We start from the raw sequence: 13,640 nt of genomic DNA on the forward strand, positions 1-13,640 counted from the left end.
CATTGAGCCTCAACCCCAGAGAAACAGATGAGCTAAGACGATGTCCCTGTGCTGAACTGCCAGTTCCTGGAACTGCGCTAGGATCAGCCAGTCGTCTACATAATTCAGAATGCAGATGCCCCGGAGTCACAAGGAGCCAGCGCTACATCATGCATTGTGATGTGCGGGTAAAAAGGGCTAGGCCGAGTGAAAGAACCTGACACTGGAAGACTTCGCCCCCAGAAGCGAACCTCAGGAACTTTCCATGTTGTGGCAGAACTTCTAAATGAAGTATAGAAGTGCGTCATAAGATCAATGGTGACCAGCCAAACGAGTTGTAGGGCTTGAGACATGACCGTCTTGATAGGCATCATCTAGGACTTGAACACCCACGGGCAGTTCAAGCTTTAAGATCTAAGCCAGACGCCACCCCTCACCCTCCATGGGAAACGGGAAGTATTTAGTGTAATAACCTAACTCTCTCTCTGGAAGGGAAACACATACCATGGCCCCTTTAACCAGGAGATTTGAGTTTTGTTTTTTTTTACATAAAAAAGAAATCCGGTTTACGGTAGTGAGAACACGCCGTTGAAACACGGAAAAGCGGCGAGTGAATTAAGTCCTGACGCCCTTATAAGACCCACAGAAAATAATATATTTGGTAGAAGTTTCCACGCTGCCAGAATCTCTGAGATGGATATTACATTTTAACACTTCCTGTTGAGGGGTTTTCGAGTGTTTCGCGTCCTGAATAAAATGCAGGAACAGCGAAAACACCCAATTTTGATGGAAGCCTCTTCAACCCGAAACACCAAGAGGTGGCGGGAATGGAGGGGCTTTGAGGGGGTACCGGGAGGGGTGAAGTGAAGCACGCGTCCCGTCCCGAGGGGAGCTACCCCCTAATCTAGGCGCAAGACCATCAGGGTTTTCTCTTACTAGAAATTATAGTCCTGAGGTCTTGCTTCGGGGGCTGGCGAGGGCGGTGAGACTGTCCCCAATCCCTGGGAGGAGGAGCACGACTCGCCACGCTTTGCTTTTGAGCCTCCCTTCAAACAGGACTGAGGCGGGTCTGAGGCTTGCTCGTCAAGCGCAGAACCCACACTCAGGTCATCCAGGATGTTAGCCTGGTACGCCTGTAAAACAGCATAGTGTGCAGAGCAGCACCAGCCTGATTGATAAGCCCTTCCCACTAAAGTGGAGGTTGTCCTACAAGGCTTTGAGGGGAGAGAGGGCTTCTTAAGTGATGATGCCGAGCCTGGCGAGAGATAGCCCGCAAGCATCTCTCCGACCGGCGGCATCACTGAATACCCCCGTGCCTCAGCACCCACGATAACCGAATATAATGACGTCGAGGGTATGAGCGAGAAAGCTCTTCATGGAGGTTATCAAAGAAGGGAAGGGACTCATGAGGCGTTCCCTTTCTAAGACTGGAAGATAAAATCTATCCCCTAATTTGGAGGGTTTGGGGGTCTCTTTTTCGTGTGGCCAGTCCAACTGGAGTCTGGAAACCGCACGAGTAACAACATCGAGCAATTTCTCCGTAGACTTTTTATCGTGGACAGAAAGCTCGGAGGCGAGAAGAGAATAGCGATCCTCCTCATGATCCGAAGAAGCGTCGGAACGCGCTTCGAGATCATGTGAAGGACCAGCTGGGTTTGGGGAGAGAGCGAGAGAAAGGGATAAACCCGTCTCTTGCTCCTCAGCCAAATCCATGCAAGAGCCCCACGAACGATCTTTTTTTTGATGTCTCGTGCAACATGACACATTTATCGGATGATCTCAGAAATTTGGCCAGAATTGATCGGGGCCTGTCTCACTCAGCGGATCTGCAAGCCAGGACTCTGTGAGCTTGCTCGATTTTCAGCTTGTTATGTCGAGCAGACTTGGGAAGAGCTCGTCTAGGAATTTCACCATATCTCGACCTCTTCATGCTGAAGAATTCCAACAATTCGGACGTTGTTACAATGGCTACGATTCTCAAGGTCTTCCAGTTTTTCCAAAATGCGTTCAAAATCGACTTTGGACGCTAGCATGTTAGCAGCTAATTCCCTCTCTGATGACTCTGATTGATGATAATCAATCCATCTCTCTTTGATCCATCAAATTTGATCAATCAATGAAATCAAATTTAGTTTCCATCACAGTAATCGATCGATGTATTACAGCAAGGTCTTCTAAGTCAGCAACAGCTTTCATCAGCATCACAGACATGGTTGCAGTTGACGCTGAATTTCTCCCTCTGTACCAACCAAACCAAGGCCTGAGGTTTCAGCTTGAGCACGTACGGTAAGTGTCTTTTAATATCTTCAGAGCCCGAAGATTTTGAATTCTTTGCCATGATGACTTCAAAGTACTGATATGTAGCAGGGTGTATCAAATCTCACGAGTTTATGACATAAAACTAATTAAAAACTAGCAAAGTGCGCAGAGCTCGCTGTTTACATGTCCGTCTCTTGCATGGCATCACGTGTCTCCCGATCAGTCTGTTTTTTTAAGAAGGGGAGGTATCCAAGCCACATCAGTTACTTACTGGGGTACCTCAGGGATCAGTGCTTGGGCCACTTCTCTTCTCCATATACACAACATCACTGGGACCCATCATCCAGTCACATGGTTTCTCTTACCACTGCTACGCTGATGACACACAACTCTACTTGTCTTTCCAGCCCAATGACACCACAGTGACCGCTCGAATCACTGCCTGTCTGGCAGACTTCTCAGCCTGGATGAAGGAACACCACCTTCAACTCAACCCAGCCAAGACCGAACTTCTTGTCTTTCAAGCCAACCCTGCTGTTGAACACAACATCACCGTGCAGCTGGGTCCAACTACAGTTTCACCTTCAGAAATCTAGGGGTAACCATTGATGATGAGCTAAATTTCACAGACCACATTTCAAAGACTGCAAGATCATGTAGATTTACACTCTACAATATCAGGAAGATAAGACCCTTCCTCTCTGTACATGCTACACAACTGCTCATTCAGTCACTTGTCATAACTAGATTGGACTACTGTAACGCTCTCATTGCAGGCCTTCCTGCATGTGCTATTAGGCCTCTCCAAATGATCCAGAATGCAGCAGCACGTCTGGTCTTTAATGAACCTAAGAGAGCACATGTTACACCACTCTTTGTCTCTCTCCACTGGCTGCCGGTTCATGCACGTACTAAATTCAAGGTCCTGATGCTGGCATACAAAACAGTCACTGGGTCTGCTCCAGCATACCTAAAAACATTTATGCAGAGCTACGTTCCCACCAGAAGCCTGCGGTCGGCTAAGGAACGTCGCCTTGTCGTACCAAAACAAAGAGGCACCAAAACACTTTCCTGGACTTTCAGTTTCATCATACCACGGTGGTGGAATGACCTTCCCAACTCAATCCGGGAAGCTAACTCACTCTCTATCTTCAAACGGCTAAAAACACATCTTTTCCAAAAGCACCTAACCGGTAACTAAAAAAAATAAATAAAATATTAAAAATTTTTTGTTGCACTTAAATCTGTTTTGTATACTATTCTGATGATAGTGAAACTTTTCGTACCGCTGTCTCCCTAAGATGATTCACTGATGTTTTTCCTCTTTTGTAATTCGCTTTGGATAAAAGCGTCTGCCAAATGAATAAATCTCAATGTAAATGTAAATGTATAAGCTTGGTCTAAAAGTGGAAGGGGTAATAGTGGGGGCTAATGTTGATTCTGTGGTTATATGTTTTTAATTTCTATGTTCAAATATGTGAATCAATAAATATGTTAATCTGAAAGAATGAGAATTGATTAATTTCTTTTTATTCATATAAAATGCAATATTACACTACAATGTTTATTATTAAACAACACAATTTAATTGTTTTTTATTGACAAATTACTGTTCCCCTTCTGTCACTCACTTGATGTTGTGCCAATGTAGTGACACTAGGGGTCGCTCTTGGGAGCCCCAAAACACCTCAGATCTTTGAGAAAAGGCCAATGAGAATTGGCCAGTGGAATTTGCATGCCACTACCCAGGACACACGAGTATAAAAGGAGCTGGAATGCATCCATTCATTCAGATTTTTTCTTCAGAGCCAAGCGGTTGTGTGTCAGCAAGCTGAATACTACTGGCGGTCCAGCCACCTATCAAGAAGCGTATGCTGTTGGATATACGGCGCATTCCAGCGGCTTTCTCTCCATCTGCACAGGTTATCGCCCGCAGACCGCTCATTCCCCAGGAATCCCCCTGCTCCCGTCCACTTCTGGGATGAGACAGGCAGCTTGCCTCAGTGCCAGCCTAATGTCTCTTTCGGAGCTTGTGAGATGGATGAGATTTCGATCGCTTTGGGAATACAACCACACTCTACAAGGTGTGTGGCATCCTCGTGGGTACTGGCCAATCGCACCTCTCTAGCAGACATCTGCAGAGCAGCGGGCTAGGCAACACCCAATACCTTCGAGATTTTACAATCTCTGGATTGAGCCGGTCTCGTCCCGTGTTTTGTCAGGTACGAACAGGTAAGTTTGGTAAGTAAGGCAAGTAAGCAGGACAGCTGGCCTGGTGTATTGCTTGCATATAGCGCCTTTCCCCTCCATGAATGAAGACGTGCGCTCTCTCTCCCACGCAAGTTCACGAACCATGAAGCCTGGATGCCCTTCCTCCCTAGCCCTCTGGCTCGCAAATTCAGCAGAGGAATTCGTAGTTGGACCCATTACGTGTACTAACATGCCTTGTACTGGGTTAGGTGCTCCACAGGTGCCGGTTACCTCAGTACCACCCTGTGATGTATCTTGCGCGGTACTGTCTCCCTATGGGTAGATCCGCGTCTCCCTTGGACAGAGCCCTCTCTGGCCCGGTCACAATGTTTGTAGAGCTCCTCCCCTTTGAGGCAGGACCTACCACCTAATGAGTGTAACATAACAAAATCCACAAACAAAAAGAAAATAAGATAACACAACATTCAACAGGAAACCACTAACAAACTAAAGCTGTCCCCCGTAATGAACAAAGCAACAGCTTATAAATTACAACACAAGAAGGGAAAACAAAGTAACTTTACATTTGACACTTAACCCTACTTAAATCATGATCAAATCAACATTTATGAAATCAAAATTGAAGAAAAGCTAATTTTATAAAGATACCATAAATATAGATCTAAAGAAGTCAATTAATAAAGATATCAGTTTTTCCTCCTCCCCCATGCAATCTGAGCAAATGGTATGTCCGGACGGAACCAATAATGCTTAAATTCCTCATTCCTGCCCGGACTCTAATTTTCTTTTTTTTTCCTCACTTTATTTATAAGTTTCTCCACATATTACTATATTCCAAACATTCCATAATAAAGTTGTACAATTTAACATATGTAGAGAAAAAAAAAAGGGGGTAGGTTCAGAACATAGGCAGGGATCCAGAACCTACCTAACATAAAGGAAACAGATGTTGACCCCAAATAAGAATGTACAAATATACCTAATAAAGTACCAAATAGCCCCTCAACCACCCCCCACCCCAAGAAAACCGAAAAAAAAGAAGAAAAGAAAATGACAAAAAAAAAAAAAACCTGCCAACCAAGATAAATGTTTAGCCAAATTATTCAATTATAAAAGTGTTATCACAGGAGCAGAAGCACACTAGTAGAGAGTACACTTATTAACTATTTTCCAGTATGCAGGGAGTGTATGTTTCCATATATGCAAGGAGAGAACCCCACATTTTGTAAAAGTTCTTGAGAGAGCCCCTCAGTGAGCATCTGATTTTTTCCAGTTTAATAAAGTGAAAAACGTCTCTAATCCAAATGGAATGAGTAGGTGGAGCAGATGATTTCCAATGCAGTAAAATCCGACGCCTGGCCAGGAGGGACACAAATGCCACAAAATCCGCCTTGTACCGTGAAGAGTGAACAGGCAAAGAAAGTGTACCAAACAGTGCTGTTATAGCCACGGGTTCAATTGCTGTCTCAACTACCTCCGACATTGTCTCAAATATATCAGTCCAATATCCAGGTAGGGTTGGACAGAACCAAAACATATGTGCCAAGGTTGCAGGAGCCTTACGACAATGGTCACAGATATGATCAATGTCAGGATAAGTTTTAGAGAGTTTGACCTTAGTCCAATGAGTACGATGAAGTATTTTGCATTGGATCCATCCATGTTTGGCACACACATATGAGGAATGCACCCTGTATAAAATACTCTCCCATAGTTCATCTGAAATATCTTCTAATAAGTCTTCCTCCCACTGAGTTTTTATAGATGCCAGTGAGCTTCTATGTAGAGAACATATTTTGTCATAAAAAAAAGAAATCATCCTTTTCCCAATAGATATTGGCTCAAGGAGTAAATCTATGGAAGTGGGAGTGGGGAGACTAGGAAACTGAGGGTGCATATTACGGATAAAACTGCGAGCCTGCAAGTATTGGAAAAAATAGTTTCTGGGCAGTGAAAACTTGGCCACGAGCTGTTGAAAGGATGCAAAAACATCATCTATATATAAATCTTTAAACATTGATAGGCCATATGTTGCCCACTGGGAGAAAGTCTTGTCCATCATTGATGGTGGAAAAGAAAAGTTTGACGCTATAGGGGCAGACATAGAGAATGTTTGTAATCCATAATACAGCCTAAACTGTCTCCAGATTCGCAGTGAAGTTTTTACAATTACATTTTTTGTATAGGGAGAAAAGGAACTGTTAATAGGGGAGTATAACAGGGCAGGTAATGTAGTAGGAATACATGAAATTGCTTCCATGGCAAGCCATATGGGTGAGCACTGCGATTTGACCTGGTTTAACCAGTACTGAAAGACCCTGAAATTAGCTGACCAGTAATAGTGTCTAAAGTTGGGTAAGCCCATACCCCCAAGAGATTTTGGTCGTTGAAGAAGTGCTTTGCTAATTCTGGCAGTCTTTTTATTCCAAATAAACTCTGAGACTGACCTGTCTATTCTCTGAAAAAAGGATTGAGGGAGAAAAATGGGAATGCACTGAAACAATTACATAAACTTTGGTAGGGTATTCATTTTTACAGAATTAATTCTACCAGCTACGGATATAGGAAGTACCGACCATCGTTCAAAGTCTTTCTGAACCTGAAGCAGTAGATTATCAAAATTAAGCTTAAAAAGATCTTGAAATCTATTGGTTATACAGACCCCGAGATATTTAAAATTGCACTGTGTAATTTTAAATGGTAAATTATGTTGTAAAGGGTATTTTTTGGCCACTGCATTCAATGGGAAAAACTCACTTTTGCCTAAATTTAGCTTGTAACCAGAAATAAAACCAAATAATTTTAAATTGTTAAGAACCGCAGGTACTGACACAGGAAAATCAGAGATATAAAGAAGAAGATCATCTGCGTACAATGAGACCTTCTGTTCAATACCTAATCTTGTTATTCCTTTTATTGATGGGGCAGATTTTAAAGCAGCGGAAAGAGGCTCAATGGCAATAGCAAAAAGAAGTGGGCTTAGAGGGCATCCTTGGCGGGTGGAACGGTAAAGATTAAAGTATTCTGAACGAGTATTATTAGTCCTAACTGAGGCCTGGGGAGCAGAATACAGCAACTTCACCCATGAAATAAAATTCTCACCAAAACCAAATTTCTTTAATGTATAGAAAAGATACCCCCATTCTACCCGGTCAAATGCTTTCTCAGCATCTAATGACAGGACAGCTTCTGGGATAGAATGGGGTGAGGAGTTATAAACAACATTACATAAACGCCTTATATTAAAAAAGGAATGTCTACCCTTAATAAAGCCAGTCTGGTCTGAAGATATGATTGAAGGCAATGTAGATTCCAGACGCACCGCCAATAATTTTGATAAGAGTTTAAAATCCACATTAAGTAAACTAATAGGACGATATGAAGAGCAGTCCAGAGGATCTTTACCTCCCTTTAGGATCAGGGAGATCGAGGCCTGATTAAGGGTTTGAGGGAGTTTTGATCAATTAAATGATTCGTTGTACATGTCTAATAATATAGGAGCCAATTTGTTCAAAAACTTCTTATAAAACTCTACTGGATATCCATCCGGTCCAGGACATTTACCACTTTGCATCGAGGAAGCCGTTTTAGCAAGCTCGTCTATAGTGATGGGTACTTCCAGCTGATCAACAAAATTAGAATCAACTGTAGGGATACTGAGGGTACTAAAAAATTATCAAAGTCAGAGAGGTTGGCAGTTTGCTCAGATGTATAAAGGGAAGTATAATAATCTTTAAAATGATTGTTAATTAATATGGGATCTGTTGTTGTCCCTGAAGGTGTTTTAATCTGGGGAATAAGGTGGGAAATTGATTCCTGCCACAGTTGGAGAGCCAGCAGTCGACCCGCTTTGTCACCCTCTTCATAATACCTAGACCTAGTTCTGAGCAGTAAATTCTCTACATAACTTGTTGAGAGTATATTAAACTCTGCCTGTAATGATTGGCATTCCTTATAAATATCTGGAGATGGGGTAACTGCATATGTATTATCTAATTTAGTTATTTTCTGCGTTATCTCAGAACACCTCTTTTTGTTTAACCTTGCCTTATGGGAAGTATATGAAATGATTTCCCCCCTAAGAAATGCCTTCAGGGCTTCCCAAAAAAGAGATGCAGATATCTCCGGACTGCTATTCGTGGATATGAAAAAATCTATTTGATGGGAGACAAATTCCACAAAACTGTTTTCTGATAGCATACGGGTGTTGAATCGCCATGGTGGGCGCGTACCATTGAGCCCCTCAACGTAAATATTCATGGTAATTGGTGCATGGTCCGATATTACAATAGCATTATAGTTGCATGATTCCACTGATTGGATAAGTCTATTATCTATTAAAAAATAATCAATGCGTGTAAATGTTTGATGAACATGGGAAAAGAAAGAAAATGCTTTACCACATGGATTAAAGAAACGCCATGGGTCAGAAACGGCAAATTCTTCCATAAAAGACTGAATTACCCGAGCAGATTTTGAGGGTGAATTACGTCTGAGAGAAGAACGATCAAGGTCAGGATTAAGCCAACAGTTGAAGTCCCCTCCCAAAATAATAGAATGTGAAGAAGTGTCTGGCAATGAGGAAAATAAACGTCTAAAGAATTTGTCGTCATCCCAATTAGGGGCGTAAATGTTAACTAAAAGAAGTGCTGTGTTACCAATTCTCCCTGAGATGATGACAAACCTGCCATTAGGATCCGTTTTAACATCTAAACATACAAAGGGCACTGATTTATGTATAAGGATTGCTGTCCCTCTGGCTTTACCCTGGAATGTGGAATGATAAACTTGGCCTACCCATCTTCTTTTTAATAGCTGATGGTCTTTCGTTTTGAGATGAGTCTCTTGGAGATAAACAATATGTGCCCCCAAATGATGAAGATGATGTAGCACCTTACTACGTTTCACTGGTTCGTTTACCCCTTTGCAGTTCCAACTAACAAACCTTAAGTTGTTGCCTCCTGCTCTGTACCCTGTCTTAGACTGTGACATGTTTAAAGGGAAAGTATTAGATCAAGTGTACAAGTAATATTGATAAAAGATAAAAACATTTTTTTAAAAAAAAAACATCTGGCAAAACACTGTAGGTGGCAAAAAAAAAAAAAAGAGAAAAAAAAATCGGAAAAAGCATCTCCCCAAACGAGACACCGATACAACCCTCCTTAACATTAACCCTTATATAGACACTCTGTGACAACACTAGCGTTAACTAACACAACTCGCGTAATATTGCCTCGAAAAAGGTAACAGAATTTTAAGGTATGAAAAATTAAAATATCAGTGAACAGAACAGCAGTAATGAAATCGTAACCAGTCCCATACATCAGCATAGGATAGTTCAATATGATGATAGTGGAGGGACCATGATGCTCAATTAAGATGTATGTTAACTCCTAACGGTACACTTTGTAGTCACGAGTTCTCAATAATGAAGGGCCAGCCAATATCGTAAATAAACATAATAATATCCATCCATGTTGCTTAGGCCAGTACTTTGCCCTCATCTGTAAATTATTTATCATTACCTGAAGCGTCCGCAGGCTTCACATTTCTGCGAACGAAGTTTAGTGCAGCAGATGGTTCCGTAAACTTGTGCGAAACTCCATCAGGTAGCGTGATCCTCAGCACCGCAGGGAAAAGCAAACCAAACTTGACTCCAGGACATGAATGGAGAACGCGTTTAACATCTCCGAAAGAAGCCCGCTTCTTAGCCACAGCAGTAGTGTAGTCCGCGAAAATGGACAACCTTTTTCCGTTGTGATTGAGAGGGGAGAGATCCGCGGCCCTTTGAAGAATCTCAGTACGCACATGAAAGTAATGCACTCTGATGACAAGAGGGCGTGGAGGTTGTCCTTTCTTTGGTTTTTCACGGAGCGTACGGTGTGCACGATCCAGCAAGGGTTTATCCTGGAGTTGCAAAATCTCCTGCAAAAATTGGGCCACATATTCAGTGGGACGCGAGCCCTCGCAGCCCTCGGGAAGACCCACCAGACGAAGATTGTTTCTCCTGGAACGCCCCTCCAAATCCTCGCACTTAGCATCAAGATGAGTTACTCGATCACTGAGTGACGTTATCAAATTCTCAAGTTCCGTTAGGCGATCGCTTTGATCAGATGAAGAACGCTCCAGTTCTTTTATGGTACTAGTGTTGGCTTCGACCATCTGTTGCAAAGGTTCCATCCAGCCTTTAACGTCTGATCGCACTGTAGTAATCTCAGAGCGTAAATCAGTAGATAATGAGTCAATTTTCTGACAGATCTCATTCTTAACAGAGTCCAACATTGACTGAAGACAAGTGACAGTCCCGTGTGAATCATCCGCGGGGCCAACATTCACCGTGGACCCGTCAGCGTCACCTGAGGAGAGCGGGGCTTTGTTGCGGCCTCCTTTACCCACGTCGCCTTTTGACCGAGATGAAGTCATATTTACACTTATAATCAGTGTGAGAATAGTACCAGGGTTTAGGAAGTTAGATTTTAAGTTATATAACACAAAAAAAGTGATTGTGCTGTTCAATACACGAACAAATCTGTTACCTTCTCCGAGAGCAATCGAAAACACGTCTTACATTGTCAACGCGCGATAGTGTGATTATAGATTATAGATATATAGATTATAAATTAATAAACACATACCCTCCATGTAAATGTGTGTGTATGTGCGTGTAAGAGATGCATCTACATTACCACTTTTGTGCGGCCAACCCTAGGGCCGTCACATGTCAGCACACGTTCCTCAAAAGCATCCAGTCGTCACTCAAGTGCCAGCATAGCTGTTTTCAAGGCAAGAGCAAAATCGGAAGCCGCGCAAGCCAGAGCAGCATACGCTAAAAGACAAATACAATTGAAAGTTGAACAGACAAGTCTTCAAGCAACACTGGAGCCTTTGCAAGAAGAAAAAGAAAAGGATGATGCTTTAGTAGAAGCTCTGGTACTGGAGGAAGCACTATTAGAAACCGAACGTAGTGCAGTCAGTAGAGTATCAGTTCCTGTTACCATCGAGGACAGTCGAAGCAGAACAGCAGATTATGTAAAAACACAATCTAAGGTCAGTAGTGGTACACTGCCATCTAGTGGAGGGAAATAAAACACATCCACCACTTCAAGCTTTTCACTTCGTTGCTCCAATTGTAAGTCAGATTTCAAAACGTACTAAATCATTCACAAAACATGGATTTGGTGCGACATGTCTCAAAATGCCACCAGAATGCAGTCTCCTCCTTATCACTACCAAATGCAGAGTAGACCACCTGATAAAGGAGATCTTGTCCATTACCTATGACCTTGCTAAGTATCTAGCACGTACGCAACTTGTGACAGCAAGGCTTACTTTGATGACAAGCTCATTAATTCATCTTTCCAAGGTGCTATTTCTAATCTTAATTAAATACCTGGGTAGAGAATCTTCTGAGCATGCATGGAGACTGAAAGCTGTTCATATCAGAAATCCGTCAGCTGCACTGATAATGACATGGCAGAGACATGAGGAAATATATGGTTCTCTAGAAACAATTGAACATGCTCTTTTTTCCAAACTAGAAAAGTTCCCCAGAGTGACAAATAAAGACCCACAAAAGCTTAGAGATTTAGGAGACATCCTCTCAGAACTAGAAGCTGCTAAGCTTGAAGGATACTTACCAGGTCTAGCATACTTGGACACTTCTAAGGGGGTCAATCCTATTGTGGAGAAACTTCCATATAACATTCAAGAAAAGTGGATGTCATTCGGATCCAAATATAAGCAAGAATATCACATTGCTTTCTCAGTGTTTGCACATTTAGTTCGTTCAGAAGCAAAAGCACGTACAGATCTGAGTTTCAGCATGTTTCCTCATGTGAAATATGAGAAAGGAGAAAGGTTTGAGAGACAATGACAAATGCCAGTATCTGTTCACAAGGCTCAAGTTAATCCTTCAACTAAAGTATGATATGAACAGGAAAAGAGATTATTTAGCCTGAACAAAAGCTGCCCAATACACGGAAAACCTCATCCTTTGAGAAAATGCAGAGGGTTCAGAGAGAATTCTTTACAAGACAGAATGCAGTGTCTGAAAGAGCATTCTGTGTGTTATCGTTGCTGTTTTTCTACGGACCACTTCACCAAAAACTGCACTGTGGAAGAGCGATAGTGACCGTCACCCTTCAGCCCTTCATCCAGGTCCTGCCCCCTGGAAATCTCAGGCATCTACCCCTACCTCAGAGCATGGCGGGGAGAAAGACAAATCAGATAGTCATGAGGTTACATCTAAGTGCACGGAAGTCTGCGGAGAAGGTCTGAGTGCACGGTCTTGTTCAAAAATATGTTTAGTTTCCATCTATCCTGCTGGATGCAAAGAGAAAACAAAGAGGATGTATGCCATCTTGGATGAGCAAAGCAATCGGTCTTTGGTGAGAAAATTTTTCTTTGACATCTTTAAAATCAAAATAAGTCCATTGCCATACACACTGAAAACATGTGCAGGCCTTCTAGAGACAACGGGTAGAAGAATTTCTGATTTCTGATTGTGGAGTCCATTGATGGAAAGATAAGTCTATCTCTTCTTACTCTTCTAGAATATAATCAGATTCCAAACAATCGTACAGAAATTTCAACTCCTGGTGCAGCATTCCATCACAGCCACCAGAGACACATAGCACAGGAAATACCACCTCTCGACTCTGATGCTGAGATTCTTCTTTTACTGGCAGAGACATCCTGCAAGTACATAAAGTATGCAAACAAATTAATGGTCCTAATAATGCTCAAAAACTGGATTTGGGCTGGGTTATCGTTGGGTATGTGTGTCTCAAAGGAGCTCATAGGCCATTGTCAGTTCATACCTTCAAGACTTTTGTCTTAGGAAATGGCCATCACAGCTTTCTGAGTCCATGCTACAGTCAAATCAAGGTAAAAGAGAAGTTGGAATCCACATACGAGGACTCTATTCTGTTAGTGCCTGATAGTGAAACCATTGGTCATTCAGTTTTCTCCTACACTTCAAATGATAATAAGATTGCTCCATCTGTGGAAGACACTAAATTTCTTCAGATCATGGACAGAGAGTTTTTTCAAAACAGCTGCAACAGTTGGGTTGCTCCGCTACCCTTTTGTGAGCACAGACAAAGTCTACCCAACAACAAAGACTATGCATACAAACACATACGTCTTCTCACACTGCGACACACTCTGAACAAGCGACCACAAATGAAGGC

Source organism: Xyrauchen texanus, chromosome 34, assembly GCF_025860055.1.
Source record: "Xyrauchen texanus isolate HMW12.3.18 chromosome 34, RBS_HiC_50CHRs, whole genome shotgun sequence".
Classification (NCBI taxonomy): Eukaryota; Metazoa; Chordata; class Actinopteri; order Cypriniformes; family Catostomidae; genus Xyrauchen; species Xyrauchen texanus.